At 44.0% G+C, this 20,019-nt stretch overlaps 1 protein-coding gene and 1 pseudogene across 6 annotated transcripts in view; one reads left to right on the top strand and one right to left on the bottom strand.

Annotated features, from left to right (window-relative positions):
* The window catches only part of SPIN1 (spindlin 1), an 88,768-nt gene that overhangs the window by 60,041 nt on the left and 8,708 nt on the right, over positions 1-20,019 (bottom strand). The window contains exon 2 of one of the 6 annotated variants that reach the window (XM_030919549.1): positions 11,495-11,635. The exons of the other annotated variants lie outside the window; for them this stretch is intronic. The gene's annotated coding sequence lies outside the window, so the exon portion shown is untranslated. The remainder of the gene's footprint in view (positions 1-11,494; positions 11,636-20,019) is intronic. 6 annotated transcript variants of the gene reach the window in all.
* LOC115893936 lies at positions 6,317-7,245 on the top strand (annotated as a pseudogene).

Genomic DNA, 20,019 nt, shown 5'->3' with positions numbered 1-20,019 from the left:
AGCAAACCTGAAGGAGGAATCACAGGAGCCTCCAATTTATAGCTAGTGTGTCAGAAGCACATAATATAACCTGGACTTGGCTGGGGCATGGTGGCTTATTCCTGTAATCCCAGCACTTTGCAGGCCAAAGGCCAGCAGAACACTTGAGGTCAGGAGTTCAAGACCAGCCTGGCCAACACAGTGAAACCCTGTCTCTACTAAAAATACAAAAATTAGCTGGGTGTGGTGGCACGCACCTGTAGTCTCAGCTACTGGGGAGGCTGAGAGAGGAAAACTGCTTGAACCCGGGAGGCGGAGGTTGCAGTGGACCGAGACGAGATCACACCACTGCACTCCAGCCTGGGCAACAGAGTGAGAACTCCATCTCACAAAAAATAAATCAGTAAATAAATAAAATTAATAACCTGGACTTGGGATTGGCATGAGAAGTGGGAGCAGTCTGGTGGGATGTGATGCTATTTCCCAGTGGATACTCTCAGAATTAAGTTACACTGTAGGACAACCCACTGGAGTCATCAGAGAAAATGAGACACAGATAATGGAAAGAAAACCCACACACATTTGATCACAGAAGTGTTGTGCTGAATACGAGTATAGAGAATAAGAATTTGCTTTTCCTTTAAAACATAGTGGGGATTACATGTATTATCACAAACATACAAAAAAATATAGCTAAAATCTGAATACAGGACATAGATATTAGATATGAAGGGCTAATTAGCTTTCTTAAATATGGTATGTAGTTACAAAGAATAACAACCTTACTCTAAGAAGTGTCATGATGTTTGCAATTTAAAGAGACTTTCAAATGGTTCAATAGCAAAAAACAGAGCAAAATGTAAGCAAATTAAAATACTGATATTGGGTATACAGGTTGGGTCACTGTGCTATAGTTCCAACTTTTCTATGTGTAGAAAATTTCATTTACAGCCAGGTGCAGTGGCTCACACCTGTAATCCCAGCATTTTGGGAGGCCGAGGCAGGCAGATCACCTGAAGTTGGGAGTTCGAGACTAGCCTGACCAACATGGAAAAACCCCGTCTCTATTAAAATACAAAATTAGCCAGGTGTGGTGATGCACGTGTAATCCCAGATACTCAGCAGGCTGAGGCAGAAGAATCTCTTGAACTCAGGAGGCAGAGGTTGCAGTGAGCCGAGATCACGCCACTGCACTCCAGCCTGGGCAACAAGAGCAAAACGCCATCTCAAAAAATAAAAAAAGAAAAAGAAAGAAAATTTCATTTAAAAAGTTTGGGAAAAAAACAGCAGGGGAAAGGACTAAGTTTAGACCTAGCAGCAGCATCACAAGAGTTTACCAGTTAAGTTTGTAACTAAGACATCATTATTAAAAGTAGACAAATGCCAGATGTGGTATGCATCTGTAGTTCCAGTTCGGAAGGCTGAGGTGGGAAGATCCCATGAACCAAAGAATTTGATGCTGCAGAGAGCTATGATCAAGCCACACTGCACTCCAGCCTAGGTGACAGAATGAGACCCCATCTCTAAAAATAAATAAAACAAAAATAGGGTAAGAAAGGATGGTTTAGCAGAAAAGAAATTTAAAAACATAAAGAGGAAAAGACAGCAAAATATCTGCAATTCCTGAATGTAGATGCTGAGTACAGATATTAACTGCCTGTTTCAACTTTTCTATGTTTGAAACGTTTCACAACAAAAATTTAAGGGTCAATGGTTTTAGGTTTCATAGTTCTGGAAAGAAAAAACACTCAAAGCACAACTCAAAACCTTCCTAGGTAACTACAAGAATTTATTAGATATTCTTGGGCCGGGCGCAGTGGCTCATGCCTGTAATCGCAGCATTTTGGAAGGCCAAGGCGGGCAGATCACAAGGTCAGGAGATCAAGACCATCCTGGCTAACACGGTGAAACCCCATCTCTACTAAAAAAAAAAAAAAAAAAAAATTAGCCAGGCATGGTGGCGGGCACCTGTAGTCCCAGCTACTCAGGAGACTGAAGCAGGAGAATGGCGTGAACCTGGGAGGCAGCGCTTTCAGTGAGCTGAGGATGCGCCACTGCACTCTGGCCTGGGCGACAGAGCGAGACTCTGTCTCAAAAACAAAAAAAAAGTTATTAGATATTCTCATTTAAAATGTTACAATGGGCAGGGAGGGGCTCACACCTGTAATCCCAACTTTGTAAGACCAAAGTGGGAAGGTCATTTGAGTCCAGGAATTCCAGACGTTCCTGGGCTACACAGTGAGACCTCATCTCTATAAAAAATTTTTTAAAAAATTAGCCAAGTGACGTGGTGCACACCTGTAGTCCCAGCTAACTGGGAGGCTGGGGTGGGAGGATCACTTAAGCCTGGGAAACAGAGGTTGCAGTGAGCCAGGATGGCAGCAAGACCTTTCTCAAAAAAGAAATGTTACAATGGATGAAACCTAAGGACGATGTTCTAGGGGCCTATGGTGTAGGTTCTGCCTTTAGCTGAAACTTCAAAGATTAAAATAAAGGGCTCAATCCTTACAAAGTATTGCTAATTACACAATGTTCAGCAACTTAAGGATCCTGGCAAAGCAGCTATCATATATACCAAGTAGATATCTGAAGGCCTTCAGAGCCCAAATTCTCCTATCAATATAAAAATTATTAGGCCAGGCGCGGTGGCTCACACCTGTAATCCCAGCACTTTGGGAGGCTGAGGCAGGCGGATCACAAGGTCAGGAGATCGAGACCATCCTGGCTAACATGGTGAAACCCCGTCTCTACTAAAAATACAAAAAATTAGCCAGGTGTGGTGGCAGGCGCCTGTAGTCCCAGCTACTCAGGAGGCTAAGGCAGGAAAATTGCCTGAACCCAGGAGGTGGAGGTTGCAGTGAGCCAAGATCATGCCACTGCACTTCATTCAGCCTGGGTGACAGAGCGAGAATCCATCTCAAAAAAAAATTATTAAACACCCTAAACCACTAAACATCTAAACACCAAGTTTTAATACAAGTGTAATACATGGTCAACATTTATAAGGACCAAGGATTTGGACAGGAGAAAAATTTTATCTTCATCTTTCCTAACCTCTACCTGAAGTACAGCAGTTCCTTCTATCATGAATGTAAACAAACCACAGTATCAGTAGTACTTCCAACTTCTCAACAATAGAAATCACATATATTTCCATCCCATTGAATTTGTTGTAGCTCAAAACACCATTTAAGCTCATCAACTGACACTTGACTAGACTTGCCACCAGAACAGACAGAGCACAGACTCTTCTCATGCAGGCGCGCAGGCACAGCTCAGGTCAGCCATGTGCTTATCACTAGGCCTGGTCCTTACGCATCAAATTGAATGCAGAATTGCTGACTGTGGTATAACAAAGAGCTTGGATGGCCTTTGTCCCAGCTCCAGTTAGTGCCCTTTAAATCCCTGAAATGTCCTGAGAGGGACAGGGCATCTCTGTGATTCACGGTGAGCACCTAGTTTATACTAACAAGATGTCTCAGGATGTGAGGCTGGGGAGCTGGCCAAACCAGAAAGACCAATCATGGCATCAGAAGGCTGGGGCTCTGAGCCCCAGGATGGCAGCCCCAAGTCCAGAGAAGGGAGCTAGAAATTGAGTTCAAGTTCAAAGCCAATGATTAAATGGATCATGCTGATGTAATTAAGCACCAATAACTCTGGACACAGAGGCTCACGTGAGCTTTCCTGGTTAATACTCTGTGTGTATAGTCACACATGGAGACACCGAGATGATCCACCCTGTCTCCATAGGAGGGTATGAACACTTCACATCTGGGACCTTCCCAGACACCGTCCTATATGTCACTTCTGATGGTTGGTCCTAAGTTGCATTTTTTTTGTTACAATAAACTGTCAGTACTGGACTTTCTTGAGTTTTGTGAGTCATCCTAAGTGAATTATCAAACTTGAGTGTGACAGAAACCTCCCATTTGTACTCAGTCAGAAATAAAAGTAACACAGGAGCCCCTCAAGTTTGCACCTGGTATCCAAAGTGAGAGGGCAGTCTTGTGGAAACCTATTAACTTTGATCTAAGTCGAAATGTATCGCAATGATACATTCCCCATCAACAATTATTTGTTGATGAATATATAAAAGGAGATAAGCCAAAGACCACCACACAACTGATTTTTATTAAACATCAAAACCTTAATTTTGGCCCAGTGCAGTGGCTCACACCTGTAGAGTGTGAGGCCTTGGGAGGCCAACACTTTAGGAGGCCAAGGCAGGCAGACTGCTTGAGGTCAGGAGTTTGAGACCAGCCTGGCCAAAATGGTGAAACCCCGTCTCTACTAAAAAATTAGCCAGGTGTGGTGGTGCGCACTTGTAGTCCCAGCTACTCAGGAGGCTGAGGTACAAGAATCGCTTGAACCTGGGAGGCTGAGGTTGCAGTATGCCAAAATCGCACCACTGCACTCCATCCTGGGCAATACAGGGAGACTGCCTTTAAAAAAAAAAAAAAAAAATACGGCCGGGCGCAGTGGCTCATGCCTGTAATCTTAGCACTTTGCAAGGCCAAGGCGGGAGAATCACGAGATCAGGAGATTGAGATCATCCTGGCTAACACGGTGAAACCCCATCTCTACTAAAAACACAAAAAATTAGCCGGGCATGGTGGCGGGCGCCTGTAGTCCCAGCTACTCGGGAGGCTGAGGCAGGAGAATGGCGTTAAGTAAACCCAGGAGGCGGAACTTGCAGTGAGCTGAGGCTGTGCCACTGCACTCCAGCCTGGGCGACAGAGTGATACTCCATCTCCAAAAAAAAAAAAAACACCTTGGCCAGACAAGTGGCTCACGACTGTAATCCCAAGACTTTAGGAGGCCAAGGCAGATCACCTGATGTCAGGAGTTTGAGACCAGCCTGGCCAATATGGTAAAACCCCATCTCCACAAAAATTAGCCAGATGTGGTGGTGTGCACCTATAGAGCCAGTTACTTAGGAGGTGGAGGCAGGACGCTTGAACCTGGGAGCCTGAGGCTGCAGTGAGCCAAGATCACACTACTGCACTCTAGCCTGAGAGACAGAGCAAAACTCCATCTCAAAAAAACAAAACAAAAAAACCCTTAATTTTAGTATCTTAAAAAACAAAATCTGAATTATCTATGTATCAACAATATTGTCTTGTCACTTCAATTACTGACAAAGAGGTCTGGTGCGGTGGCTCACGCCTGTAATCCCAGGCTGAGGCAGGCGGATCACGAGGTCAGGAGTTCGAGACCAGCCTGGCCAACACAGTGAAACCCCATCTCTACTAAAAATATAAAAATTACCCAGGTGTGGTGGCATGCGCCTGTAGGCCCAGCCACTAGGGAGGCTGAAGCGGGAGAATCACTTGAACCCGGGAGGTGGAGGTTGCAGTGAGCTGAGACTGTCCCATCTGAACTCCAGCCTGAGTGACAGAGCGAGACTGTCTTTAAAAAAAAAAAACAATTACTGACAAAGACGTCAGTCTTCTGTTTAACAGGGTAATAATATTTGTCTAACTGTTTAAATATAATTGGTTTCTGTTGTGATCCTGTGTATTTCATTCATTGTGTTCAGAAAGATTCTGAAAAGGCATCCATAGGTTTCATAAAACTGGCAAACAGTCCATGGCACAACCCTAAGTGCCCAAAACTATGGGCAACAAGCAGTCTCTCTGGGTCTCTGATGGGTTTCTGAAGGTCACCCGCAAGGATCAACGTAAATGGCCAACTCTTGGTAATAATGGACTGGTAATTTAAACAATCCTCCCAACACAGCTACAAAATTAAAGTAAAATTTACACGGACATCCCTTGTAAAAACTATCAGAAACCAGAGTTTCTTAGAGAAATAGCCGATTCCAGATGAAGAGAAGGATATTAGAGGAGCTTGAAATATCCTGTCATACCAGAAGCAAGAAAGCTCTATCAACGACTGCTGGAATTATGTTAAGGATACAAACGGGGTTGTTTTGAACTATTTTCTTGACTTCTGCATATAACTGAAAACTACCATGAGAAAAAGTTGAAAATAGGCCAGGCACAGTGGTTCACACCTGTAATCCCAGCACTTTGGAAGGCAAGGGAGGGAAGATTGCTTGAGCCCAGGCATTCAAGACCAGCCTCAGGAACATAGGGTGATCTCATCTCCACTAAAATTTTAAAAAATTAGGCACGGCAATGCATGCCTGTAGTCCCGGCTACTAGGGAGGCTGACACAGGACAGCTTGAGCCCAGGAGGCCAAGGCTGCAGTAAGCCAAGATCATGCAACTGCACTCTAGCCTGGGTGACAAAATGCGATCTTGTCTCCAAAAAAAAGCTTTCTGCCCATGGATGACACTGAAGCATCATTAAAGTCTCTCTTCTCCATGCCATCATGTCTAAGTTACAGTCTCCTAAAGAGCCCCAACAGCTGAGGAAGCTCTTCACTGGAGGGCTGAGCTTTGAAACAACGGATAAGAGTCTGAGGAGCCATTCTGAGCAATGGGGGATGCTCACGGGCATGTGGTAATGAGAGATTCCAAACACCAAGCTCTCCAGGGGCTTTGGGTTTGTCACATGTGCCACTGTGGAGGAGGTGGATGCAGCCATGAATGCAAGGCCACACAAGGTGGATGGAAGAGTTGTGGAACCAAAGAGACCTGTCTCAAGAGAAGATTCTCAAAGACCAGGTGCCCAGTTAACTGTGAAAAAGACATTTGTTGGTGGCATTAAAGAAGATACTAAAAAACATCACCTAAGAGATCATTTTGAACAGTTCTGAAAAACTAAAGTGATTGAAATCATGACTGACCGAGGCAGTGGCAAGGAAAGGGGCTCTGCCTTTGTAACCTTTGACGACCATGACTCCGAGGGTAAGACTGTCATTCAGAAACACCAGCCTGTGAATGGCCACAGCCGTGAAGTCAGGAAAGCCCCGTCAAAGCAAGAGACGGCGAGTGCTTCATCCAGCCAGAGAAGCGAAGTGGTTCTGGAAACTTTGGTGGTGGTCATGGAGGTGGTTTCGGTGGGAATGACAACTTTGGTCATGGAGGAAACTTCAGTGGTCGTGGTGGTTTTGGTGGCAGCGGGGATGGCTATAATGGATTTGGTAATGATGGAAGCAATTTTGGAGGTGGTGGAAGCTACAATTATTTTGCCAATTACAACAATCAGTCTTCAAATTTTGGACCCGTGAAGGGAGGAAACTTTGGAGGCAGGAGCTCTGGCCCCTATGGTGGTGGAGGCCAATACTATGCCAAACCATGAAACCAAGGTGGCTATGGTGGTTCCAGTAGCAGCAGTAGCTATGGCAGAAGATTTTAAGTAGGAAACAAAGCTTGGCAAGAAAGGAGAGTCAGAGAAGTGACAGGGAAGCTACAGGTTACAATAGATTTGTGAATTCAGCAAAGCACAGTGGTGGCAGGGCCTAGATGCTACAAAGAAGACATGTTTTAGACAAATACTCGTGTATGGGCAAAAAACTCGAAGACTGTATTTGTGACTAATGGTATAACAGGTTATTTTAGTTTCTGATCTGTGGAAAGTGTAAAGCATTCCAACAGAGGGTTTTAATGAAGTTGTTTTGTTTGTTTGTTTGTTTGTTTGCACCTATGCTGTTGATTGCTAAATGTAATAGTGTGATCGTGATGCTGAATAAATGTCTTTAAAAAACAAAAATGTTGCACACACACACTAAATATATGCATGAAAGCATCAAATAACTTGGAAGATAGTAAGGTAAGAGAGAGGCAGGATCTAAAAAGGCAAACCCTACATTTATAACCACTTTGGTCCCTGAGAGCAACTGCCAAGGACCAGCTGGGTTTACAGGGGGACTGGTAAACTCATCTCCCTTCGAGTTGGAATCCTGAATAGCTGCACTTAGGAAGTGAGGGAAAGGGAAGCAGCCAGGCTCTAAGACGTGTAGCTCAACTGCAACTTATCTTTATCCCCAAAACTGAACCAAGGTGATCCCAAACTGCCTATTCCCTAAGATGCCTGAGGTAGAAAGAAGCATAAATCTTCTCTAGATATATCATCCTAGACCCCATATTATTCAAATGATATTTAATATGTGATCTACTAGATGTGCACGTGTGTACACACACACACACACACACACACACACACACACACACAGAGCCAACAAGGAGAAAAAAATGAAAAACCAGCAGGAAAAAAAAAAACAAAAAAGAAAAGCAGGCCAGGCACAGTGGCTCATGCTTGTAACCTCAGCACTTTGGGAGGCCGAGGTGGGCAGATCACCTGAGGCCAAGAGTTCGAGACCAGCCTGACCAACATGGAAAAACCCCATTTCTACTAAAAATACAAAATTAGCCGGGCTTGGTGGCGCATGCCTGTAATCCCAGTTGCTTGAGAGGCTGAATCAGGAGAACCTCTTGGACCCGGGAGGCGGAGGATGCGGTGAGCCGAGATCACGCCATTGCACTCCAGCCTGGGCAACAAGAGCAAAAATCCCTCTCAACACACACACACACACACACACACACACACAAAAGGGCTGGGCACGATGGCCACGCCCGTAATCCCAGCACTTTCGGAGGCCAAGGCGGGTGGATCACAAGGTTGGGAGTTCAAGACCAGTCTGCCCAACATGGTGAAACCCTGCCTGTCTGTATAAAAACTACAAAAAATAGCCAGGCATGGGGTGGCTCAGGCCTGTGGTACCAGCTGCTCAAGAGGCTGAGGTAGGAGGATCATTTGAGCCTGGGAGGTCGAGGCTGCAGTGAGTCGAGGTCGTACAACTGCACTCCAGCCTGGGTGACAGAGTAAGACTCTTGTCTCAAAAAAAAAAAAAAAAAAAAGAGAGAGGGAATGATTCCAGTCACAGGAATGAATTTTAAAACTGACACTGTACGTCTTACATAAAAAAAAAAAAAAAAAAAAAGGAAAACTTAAGATACAATTCAATAGCTTCTTTTTAATTTAAAAAAATTAGAGATGAGGTCTCACTATGTTGCCCAGAGTGGTCTCGAACTCCTGAGCTCAAGTAATCCTCTCGCCGTGGCTGCCCAAAGTGCTGGGATTATAGATGTGAGCCACTGCACCTGGCCACAATTCAATAGCTTATTTTAACACTTAGAAGAAAACTGACAACTTAGAATTCCGTACACATCAAAAGTATCCTTCAAAGGGGAAGATCGGGCCGGTGGCTCACACCTGTAATCCCAGGACTTTGGGAGGTCGAGCGGATGGATCACTAGGGATCAAGAGTTCAAGACCAGCCTGGGCAATATGACAAAACCCTGTCTATACTAAAAATACCAAAAAAATTAGCCAAGCATGGTGGCACACACCTGTAGTCCCAGCTATTCGGGAGGCTGAGGCAGGTGAATGGCTTGAACTGGGAGGCAGAGTTTGCAGCGAGCTGAGATCACACCACTGCACTCAAGCCTGGGCAACAGAGTGAGACTCCATCTTTTTTTTTTTTTTAAAGGAAGATCAATTTGAGGCATGTCTAGACTAACACATACTCAGGAAATTCACTACCAGAAGTTACACAAAAGGTGGGAAGCATAAAGGATGTTCTTCAGGCAGAAGAAAATGTTCCAAGATGGAGGATCTAGTTAGGAAATGAAAAAGATAAATTCTGTGGGTAAATCTAAATGGTTATTGAAAACACAAATTAATCACATCAAGATAAAATACAGACAGAATTAAAACAACACAATAATGACAATGTGAATAAAAATGAGCTCAACAGACTATTCAGGAGAGGAGGTTAATATCAAATAATATTAGATTTTGATAGTAAAAGATTCATGTTTAAGTAACTTCCAAGTTAGAACAGCAGAACAAACATAAAAAAATAGCATCTAAAACAAGGCAAGAAAGGACAGGAAAAGGTACAAAACAGGCTTGACAGGTAGAAAGTGCTTACTAACAGATTTGAACCTAAATGTCAGTTACTTTGTCAAATGCCAATAGACAGATGCTGTAATCACAAGAAACACACAAGATTTTTAAAAATTCTAGTATATACTGACTGGGCATGGTGGCTCATGCCTGAAATCCCAGCACTCTGGGAGGCCAAGGCAGGTGGATCACAAGGTCAAGAGATGGAGACCATCCTGGCTAACACAGTAAAACCCCGTCTCTACTAAAAATACCAAAAAAATTAGCCAGGCATGTGGCGGGCACCTGTAGTCAGGCTGAGGTGGGAGAATGGCGTTGACACGGGAGGTGGAGCTTGCAGTGAGCTGAGATTGCGCCACTGAACTCCAGCCTGGGCGACAGAGCGAGACTCCAACTCAAGAAAAAATAATAATAATAATTCTAGTATGTATTGTTGGCAAGAGAATCTTTCAAGACATAAGTACAGTCATGCCCCATGCAGTGACGTTTCAGTCAACAATGGATCACATATACAACGGTAGTCCCGTAAGATTATAACAGAGCCAGGCACAATGGCTCACACCTGTAACCCCAGCACTTTGGGAGGCCAAGGTGGGCAAATCACTTCAGTCCAAGGGATGGAGACCAGACTAGGCAACGTGGCAAAACCCCATCTCTACACACACACACACACACACACACACACACACACACACACACGCCAGGCATAGTGGCAGGCACCTGTAGTCACAATTACTAGGGAGACCGTGAGGATCACTTAAACCCAGGAGGCAGAGGCTGCAGTTAGCCAAGATCGCACCACTGCACTCCAGCCTTGGCCACAGAGTGAGACCCTGTTTCAAAAAAAAAAAAAAATTATAATGGAGCTAAAAAATTCCTATTGTCTAGTATTTCATAGCCATTTGTGGTGATGCTGGTGTAAACAAACCCACTGTGCTGCAAACAAAACTACTGTGTTCAAAATCATATTATAGTACAGGCCAGGCACGGTGGCTCACGCTTGTAATCCCAGCACTTTGGGAAGCTGACGTGGATGGATCGCCTGAGGTCAGGAGTTCAAGACCAGCCTGGCCAACATGGCGAAACCCTGTCTCTACTTAAAAAAAAAAAAAAAATGAGCCAGGCATGGTGGCAGGCACCTATAATCCCAGCTACTCAGGAGGCTGAGGCAGGAGAATCGCTTGAACCCGGGAGGTGGAGGCTGCAGTGAGACGAGGTCACGCCATTGCACTCCAGCCTGGGTAACGAGGGCGAAACTCCATCTCAGTGTGAGGGGTAGGGGGAGTACAGTACAGGGCAGGCACGGTGGCTCACATCTGTAATCCCAGCACTTTGGGAGGCCAAGGTGGGTGGATCACGAGGTCAGGAGTTCAAGACCAGCCTGACCAACATGGTGAAAACCCATCTCTACTAAAAATACAAAATAGCCAGGGATGGTGGCACATGCCTGTAATCCCAGCTACCTGGGAGGCTGAGGCAGGAGAATTGCTTGAACCCGGGAGGTACAGGTTGCTGTGAGCCTAGATCGTGCCACTGCACTCCAGCCTGGGAGACAGAGCGAGACCCCGTCTCAAAAAAAAAAAAAAGTATAGTACAATTATGTACAGTACATAGTACTTGACAATAAACAACTATGTTACTGGTTTATGTATTAACTATATGTTTAATCATTAGTTTAGACTGTACTCATACTTACTTAAAAAAGAAAAAGTTCAGTGTAAAACAGCCTCTGGCAGGTCCTTCAGGAGGTACTCCAGAAGAAAGCACTGTTATCACAGATGACAACTCCAAATGTGTTATTGCACCTGAAGACCTTTCACTGTGACAAGGTGCCGAGCTGGAAGACAGTGATACAGACGATCTTGAGTATTCGTTTTCTTTTCTTTTTTTTTTTTTTTGAGACAAAGTCTTACTCTCTTGTCCCCCAGGCTGGAGCGCAATGGCGCGATCTCGGCTTACTGAAACCTCTGCCTTCCGGGTTCAAGCGATTCTCCTGCCTCAGCCTCCCGAGTACCTGGGATTACAGGTGCCTGCCACCACACCCGGTTACTTCTTGTATTTTTAATAGAGATGGGGTTTCACCATGTTGGCCAGGATGGTCGTGAACTCCTGACCTCAGGTGATCCGCCTGCCTCGGCCTCCTGAAGTGCTGGGATTACAGGCATGAACCACCGCGCCTGGCAAAGTATCTTAGCTTTTAACAAAAAGTTTAAAAAGTAAAAACAAAAGTAATACACTTTTAAAATAGAAAAGGCTTACAAAATAACAATACAGAGGAAGAATTTCTATACATCTGTACAATATGTTTGTGTTTTAAGCTAAGTACTGTAAGAATCAAGAAATTTAAAAATTATGAAGTTAATAAAGTAAAAAAGCTACACAGTTTCTAATATAGATGCAAGAAAAAAGTGTCTTCGCTGTCTGAGTGCAGTAGCAAAGACTAGATTGAAGAATTGGGGGGGTAGGCCGGGCGCAGTGGCTCACACCTGTGATCTCAGCACTTTGTAAGGCCGAGGCGGGTGGATCACGAGGTCAGGAGATTGAGACCATCCTGGCTAACATGGTGAAACCCCATCTCTACTAAAAATACAAAACTTAGCCAGGCATGGTGGCGGGCACCTGTAGTCCCAGCTACTGGGGAAGCTGAGGCAGGAGAACTGTGTGAACCCAGGAGGCGGAGCTTGCAGTGAGCCGAGATAGCGCCACTGCACTCCAGCCCGGGCGACAGAGCAAGACTTCGTCTCCAAAAAAAAAAAAAAAAAAAAAAGAATTGCGTGGATGGAAAAGAGTAAGCTAACGTTAATTTATTATTGAAGAAAATTTTTTTCTATAAATTTAATGTAGCCTAGCTGTACAGGGTTTGTACACCGTCTACAATAGTGCACAATAATGTCCTAGGCCTTCACATTCACTCACCACTCACTCACCCAGAGCAATTTACAATCCTGCAAGCTCCATTCATGGTAAGTGGTCTATACAGTTGTACCATTTCTGTATCTTTTATACCATGTTTTCACTGTACTTATAATTACTTACCATTGTGTTCCAACTGTCTACAATATTCAGTTCAGTCACATACTATACAGGTTTGTAACCTAGGAGCAAATAGGCTTATACCATTTAGCCTAAGTGTGTCAAAGGCTACACCATCTAAGTTTTGTGCAAATACATGCTCTAATGCTCACCTAACAATGCATTTCTCAGAACATACTGTCATCATTAAGCAACACATGCTTGAAAAATAAGACTGAAATTAAAGAGTAAAAAAGGATATACCCTGCACATACTAACCAAAGGAAAACTCTACAGCAACATTAATATCAAGCTAAATAAACTTTACCTCTAATAATACTTCTCCCTTAAAATGAACGCTTAATAGTGGTTTTCTATTTTTTCCCCGCTTTGGAGACAGGGTCTTACTCTGTCACCCAGGCTAAGTGCAGTAGTAAGATCGGGGCTCCTGAGTGCATCCTTCATCTCCCAGGCTCAAGTGATCCACCCACATCACCTTCTCGAGTGGCTGGGACTACAGGTGTGTGCCACCACACACAGCTAATTTTTTTTAATTTTCTGTAGAGATGACGTCTTGCTATGTTGCCCAGGCTGGTCTCAAACTCAAGACTCAAGTGATCCTCCCGCCTCAAGCCTCCCAAACTGCTGGGATTACAGGCATTAGCCATCACACCCAGCCAATAGCGATTTTAATAAAAGACCTGGTTGATATACAGCTCTAAATACCAATGCATCTAAGAACATACCCTCATACTATGACAATGTACAAAGCACAAAGTATCGGTGCTAAGGAGAAACTGACAAATGCAAAATCAAAGTATTTATATATCTCTTTCAATAACCAATAGAACAAGGTGAAAAGCTTCTGCACAACAAAGCAAACAAATGACAGAGTGAAGAGACAACCTGTTGAATGGGAAATGATGTGTGCAAACTATTCATGACAAAGGACTAAAATCCATAACATGCAACGAGCTCAAATAATCAACAATTAAAAAAAAACAAATAGGCCGGGCGTGGTGGCTCAAGCCTGTAATCCCAGCACTTTGGGAGGCCGAGACGGGCGGATCACGAGGTCAGGAGATCGAGACAATTCTGGTTAACCTGGTGAAACCCCGTCTCTACTAAAAATACAAAAAATTAGCCGGGCGAGGTGGCAGGCGCCTGTAGTCCCAGCTACTCGGGAGGCTGAGGCAGGAGAATGGCGTAAACCCGGGAGGCGGAGCTTGCAGTGAGCTGAGATCCGGCCACTGCACTCCAGCCAGGGCGACAGAGCGAGACTCCGTCTCAAAAAAAAAAAAAAAAAAAAAAAAAACAAATAATCCCACCAAAAAGTGGGCAAAGGCCATCAAAAAACATACAAATGGCCAAATGATATACGAAAAAATGCTCACATCAGTAATCACCAGGTAAATGCAAATAGAAACTACAATGAGATAGCACCTGATCAATTAGGATAACTATTATCAAAAACACAAACAACAGACGCTGGCAAGGATGTGGAGAAAAGGGAATTCTTACACATTGGGAATGGAAATTAGTAAACCTATTACAAAAAACAGTACAGAAATTTCTCAAAACACTAAAAATAGAACTACCACATGATCCAGCAATCCCACTATTGGCTATTTATCCAAAGGAAAAGAAATTAGTATATCGAAGGGATACGAACACTCACCTGTTTATCACAGCACTATTTACAAAAGCAAAGATACGGAATCAACCCAAGTATCCATGGATGAGCAGAGAGATAAAGAAAACGTGGCGTATAAACACAATGGAACGCCATTCAGCCAGAAAGAAGAATGAAATCATGTTTGCAGCAACATGGATGAAGCTGGAGGTCATTATGTTAAGTGAAATAAGCCAGGCCAGGCACAGAAAGACAAATACCATATGTTCTCACAAATACATGGGAGCTAAAAAAAAAAAAGTTAACCTCATGGAAATAGAGAAAACAATGACAGGTATCAGAGGCTGGGAAGGGATGGGGGGTGAGGAAGACAGGTTGGTTAATGGGTACAAACATACAGTTAGAAAGTTCTAATGTTCTATAGCAGAGTAGGGTCACCATAGTTAGCAAATATATACTGTATATTTCAAAGTAGCTAAAAGAGAAGGCTTGAAATGTTACCAGCACACAGAAATTATATATACTCAGCCAGGCATGGTAGTTCACACCTGCAATCCCAGCACTTTGGGAGGCTGAGGCAGGTGGATCACTGAGGTCAGGGGATCCAGACCAGCCTGGCCAACATGGTGAAACCCTGTCTCTACTAAAAATACAAAAATTAGCCCAGCATGGTGGCACACACCTGTAATCCCAGCTTACTCAGGAGGCTGAGGCGAGAGAATTGCTTGAACCCAGGAGCCAGGAGGTTCCAGCAAGCCGAGATCGCACCACCGCACTCCAGCCTGGGCAACAGAGCGAGACTCCGTCTCAAAAACAAAAAAAGATAAATACTCAAGGTGATGGATGCTCCAGGTACCCTGACTTGATCATTATACATTCTATGCATGTAACAAGTATTCGTATGTATCCCATAAAGATGTAAAATATTATGCAATAAAAGGAAAAAATAAGAATTTAGCAATGTATTTCTATGCAAAGTCTTAAAACATAACATCTCAACATAAGCGAGAACGTAAGTTCCACAATTTGTGTCTCTCATTAAATGTTACATTTTTCGTGTAATAAAGTAGGCCCTTGGCCCTCTTATCCCTTGAATTCCACATCTGTGGATTCAACTAACCTCAGATTTTAAAAATCTTGGGAAAAAATGGTTTCATCTGTACCAAACACAAACTTTTTTCCTTGTAGTTATTCCCTAAACAATACAGTATAACCATTTGTATAGCATTTACACTGTATTACATACTACGAGTAATTCAGAGATTAAAGTATACAGAAAGATGTGAATAGATTATATGCAAATACTACACCATTTTATATAAGAAACTTGAGCATCCATGGATTTTGGTATCCAAGGGGGGCGGGGGGTGAGGAGTAGGTCCTGGAACCAATTCCCTAATATGGAGGGATGGCTGTATGAATTTTTTTTCCTATCAAACTCTTATTGTTAACAGTGGCAGAATATTCCAGTGTATGTGTATGATGGTCATTTACTCTGTCTTAACTCCATTATTGGACAGTTGTTTCTGATTTTTCTCAATTACAAACACTGATACAATGAAAAACCTTACACATACATATTTGTATACTGTCCAAATTTACCTATACAATAAAATCCTAGCAGTGCAACTGCTGGATCAACAGAGTACATACATTTTAAATTCTGTTTTAGTGTAGCTATCCTCCAAAGAGGTCCTAGCAAAGTACAGTTTCACCAACGATGCAAGTTATTTATTTAAGGGCTATGCATTTAGGTGAACCTTTCCTTATGAACTAATATTTTATTAGTCTCGCTCTGCTGCCCAGGCTGGCTCACTGCATTTAGGTGAACCTTTCCTTATGAACTAATATTTTATTAGTCTCGCTTTGTTGCCCAGGCTGGCTCACTGCAGCCTCAACTTCCCCAGCTCAACTGATCCTCCCACTTCAGCCTCCCACGTAAATGAAACTACAGGCACAAGCCACCACATCCAGCTAATTATTCTTTTTTTTTTCTTGAGGCGGAGTGTCACTCTGTCACCCCAGCCGGAGTGCAGTGGCACGATCTTCGCTCACTGCAACCTCTGCCTCCTGGGCTCAAGCAATTCTCCTGCTTCAGCCTGCCAAGTAGCTGGGATTAAGGCATGGGCCATGATGTCCGGTTAATTTTTATATTTTTAGTAGAGATGGGGTATCGCCATGTTGGCCAGGCTGGTCTCAAATTCCTGACCTCAGGTGATCCGCCTGCCTTGGCCTCCCAAAGTGCTGGGATTACAGGTATTAGCCACCATGCCAGGCCAAATATACACTCTCATACAAGGTGAGTGCCTGTTTCTCGTTAGGTGGGAAAAAATCTAATTGAGGCATCAGGCCTTGTGGGATGGGCCTCAGCCAATCAATCCAACTGTTAAGAGCCCTTTCTAACCCCTTGAACTATAACACTGAATCCAGAACCTCTACTTAGTGAGCCCATATCAATAAATTCTGCCTGACCCAACTTAATGTTCCTTCCTCTAAAACACTACATTCCTAAGCTCCATTGCCACAAATACTCCTCCAGGCTCCTGACTATATAGTGGCAAAACTACACAATCTTTCGGAGTGTAGCATACCTTTCTCATGGGTCACCTCACTCTCCGGGGCCTGCTGCCAACTACAGTCCAGTCACAGATCCACAAGAAAGAAGGATTACAGGGCAGATTATCAGAAAGACAGTACCGTGCAGAGCAACTACCCAAAGGGAGGCCAATTACAGGTTTTTCAGGCAAACAGAGATTAAGTTCCTCTGAAAAGGGTTGGAAACGCTGCTTCTCTGGCAAAGGTAGCAGAGCAGCACTTAAGGATTGAAGGTTTCCAGCTTAAACAGACTCTGACCATATGCCTCCAATCCAATTTTCAGGATTCCATTCCTACCAATCAATTATCTCACCCACAAATTGAGAATTACATTTGCATTTTTAGAGCAGCCACAGAAAACTTCAGGTCCCTTGCATGCAACCCGAGCTAAAAATTCAAAAGCCTGAGCTCATCATTCTGTTTTGTCTGGTTTGAACTTGGCTAAGCTGAACTATATTCCCCCGAATTTCCTTTCCTTTATGTCTCCTTGCATGGCTCACAGAGATTCTTGTGCAGCAGGTGAAGGGTGCAGGAGATGAAGCAACCACCCTGCAGCCTGCACACACTGTTGCTGCTCATCTTCTGACTCACCCCATTCATGTGAGGCAGTGGTTGGCCGAGAATCACAGCTGCATCCACTCCACCTTCCTCTGGGTTCTCCTTAAGCTTCTCTGCTCCTGGGCTACATGTACCAAGGATCCAACTCTTACAGGCCACCCACACAAGCAGGAACAAAGGCAACTAGAACTAGCATGGTTTCCATGTACCTTGCCTGTGGCCTCCTGTGTCATCTTCTTCCCCACTTCACATCCATCGTTCTTTCTCAAACGACTGCCCTGTGGACTTCAAACTCCAGCATCAAGCACAAAGACAACAGCCTAATAGAAACTGCTTGGCCAGCTTCTACACTGTGTGAACTCAAGTCACTGTAACACATGCCTTAATACATACACAGACATATTTCATGTATGTTTTTCTTTATCCATCCTAGTGGTTTCATTTTTCTAAACCTTATGAGGTCCTGAAAAGAAATTACAATTGCAAATCAACAAGGCCAGGTTCAGTGGCTCACGCCTGTAATCCTAGCACTTTGGGAGGCCAAGGCAAGTGGATCACCTGAGGTCAGGAGTTTGAGACCAGCCTGACCAACATGGAGAAACCCCGTCTCTAAAAATACAAAATTAGCCGGTGTGGTGGTGCATGCCTGTAGTCCCAGCTACTCAGGAGGCTGACGCAGGAGAATCGCTTGATTCCAGGAGGCGGAGGTTGTAGTGAGCCAACATTGTGCCACTGCACTCCAGCCTGGGCAACAAGAGCGAAACACCCTCTCAAAATAAATAAATAAAAGTCAACAAACTGTTACTTAATAATCACTGTATGACAAATACCTGTGCAGCAGACAAGACATTTAACCAACTGGACAGCCTCAATTTCCTTATGATTTAATTCTAGCTACTGCACAGGGTAGCTTGAGTCCTCACAATCCAGACATTGAGCTAGATACCAGAAAAGTAATTACAGGCAAAAACAGGAACGGTTCTGCTTTCATGAAACTCAGCCTTTGTGGGAAAACTAAAATTAATTAAATCACACAAACTAATATAACACTGTAATTCTGATAAGCACCAAGAGGACCTGACTGCAGAAGGGTCAAGAAAAAACTTCAAGAACTTCAGACAGCCGGGCACAGTGGCTCATGCCTGTAATCCCAGCACTTTGGGAGGCTGAGGCAGGTAGATAGCTTGAGTCCAGGAGCTCAAGACCAGCCTGGGCAACAAGGCAAAATCCTGTCTCTACTAAAAATACCACAATAAACTAGCCAGGCATGGTGGCTCATGCCATAGTCTCAGCTATTCAGGAGGCTGAGATGGGAAGATCACCTGAGCCCAGGGAGGTCGAGGCTGCAATGAGCCAAAACTGTGCCACCGCACTATAGCCTAAGTAATAGGAGTGAGACCTTGTCTCAAAAAAACAACTTCAGGCCAGGCACAGTGGCTCACACCTGTAATCTCAGCACTTTGGGAGGCAGAGGAGGGCAGATCACTTGAGGTCAGGAGATGAAAACCAGCCTGGCCAACACGGTGAAACCCTGTCTCTACTAAAAATACAAAAAATTAGCCGGGTGCGGTGGCAGGCGCCTGCAGTCTCAGCTACTCAGGAAGCTGAGGCAGAAGAATCGCTTTAACCGGGAGGTGGAGGTTGCAGTGAGCCAAGATCGCACCACTGCACTCCAGCCTGGGCAACAGACTCCATCTCAAAAAAAAAAAAAATTAGCCAGGCGTGGTGGCACACACCTGTAGTCCCAGCTACTTGGGAGACTGAGGACGGAGAATCGCTAGAACCTGGGAAGCGGAGGCTGCAGTGAGCTGAGATCGCACCACTGCACTCCAGCCTGGGCAACAGAGCAAGACTCTGTCTGGAAAATGAAAAAAAAAAAACTTCAGGCAACCGATGCTTGTTGGAGTAGGTGATGAATATCAGTATACTCCAATCTCTTTATCTTATGAAAATTTGCAAGCATGCACACAGAAAATTTCATTAAAAAGTGATGCTTGAGCCAAACTCTAAAGACCAAGAATAACTGTTAACAAAGAAAGGCATTCCAGGCAGAAGAAAAGAACAAGTGCCAAGATTCCTGGTGGAGAAGATGGAGGAGAAGATTCCAGGAGAATGAAGGAGGCCCCATACAGCTGGAGCAAAGAAAGCAAGGGGGAAACTAGTACAAGATGAGGCTGAGGCCCAAAAGTAATTAGTCATGCACCATCTAATAACGTTTCTGTCAACAGACCCATAAATCAGTGGATCCATATCATGAGGCTGTTTTAAGCTAAGTGCTATTTAAAAAGACAAAAAGTTAAAAAAAAAAGTTTAAAAACTTGTTAAAAACTTACAGTAAGCCAGGGTTAATTACTGAAGAAACTTTTTATAAATTTAGTGTAGACTAACTGTAGTGTAGACTAACTGTAGTGTTTATATACAGT

This window comes from Rhinopithecus roxellana, chromosome 16, assembly GCF_007565055.1.
Source record: "Rhinopithecus roxellana isolate Shanxi Qingling chromosome 16, ASM756505v1, whole genome shotgun sequence".
NCBI lineage: Eukaryota > Metazoa > Chordata > Mammalia > Primates > Cercopithecidae > Rhinopithecus > Rhinopithecus roxellana.
The sequence above is the reverse complement of the archived record's forward strand: the minus strand, read 5'-3'. Positions and strand labels throughout refer to the sequence as shown.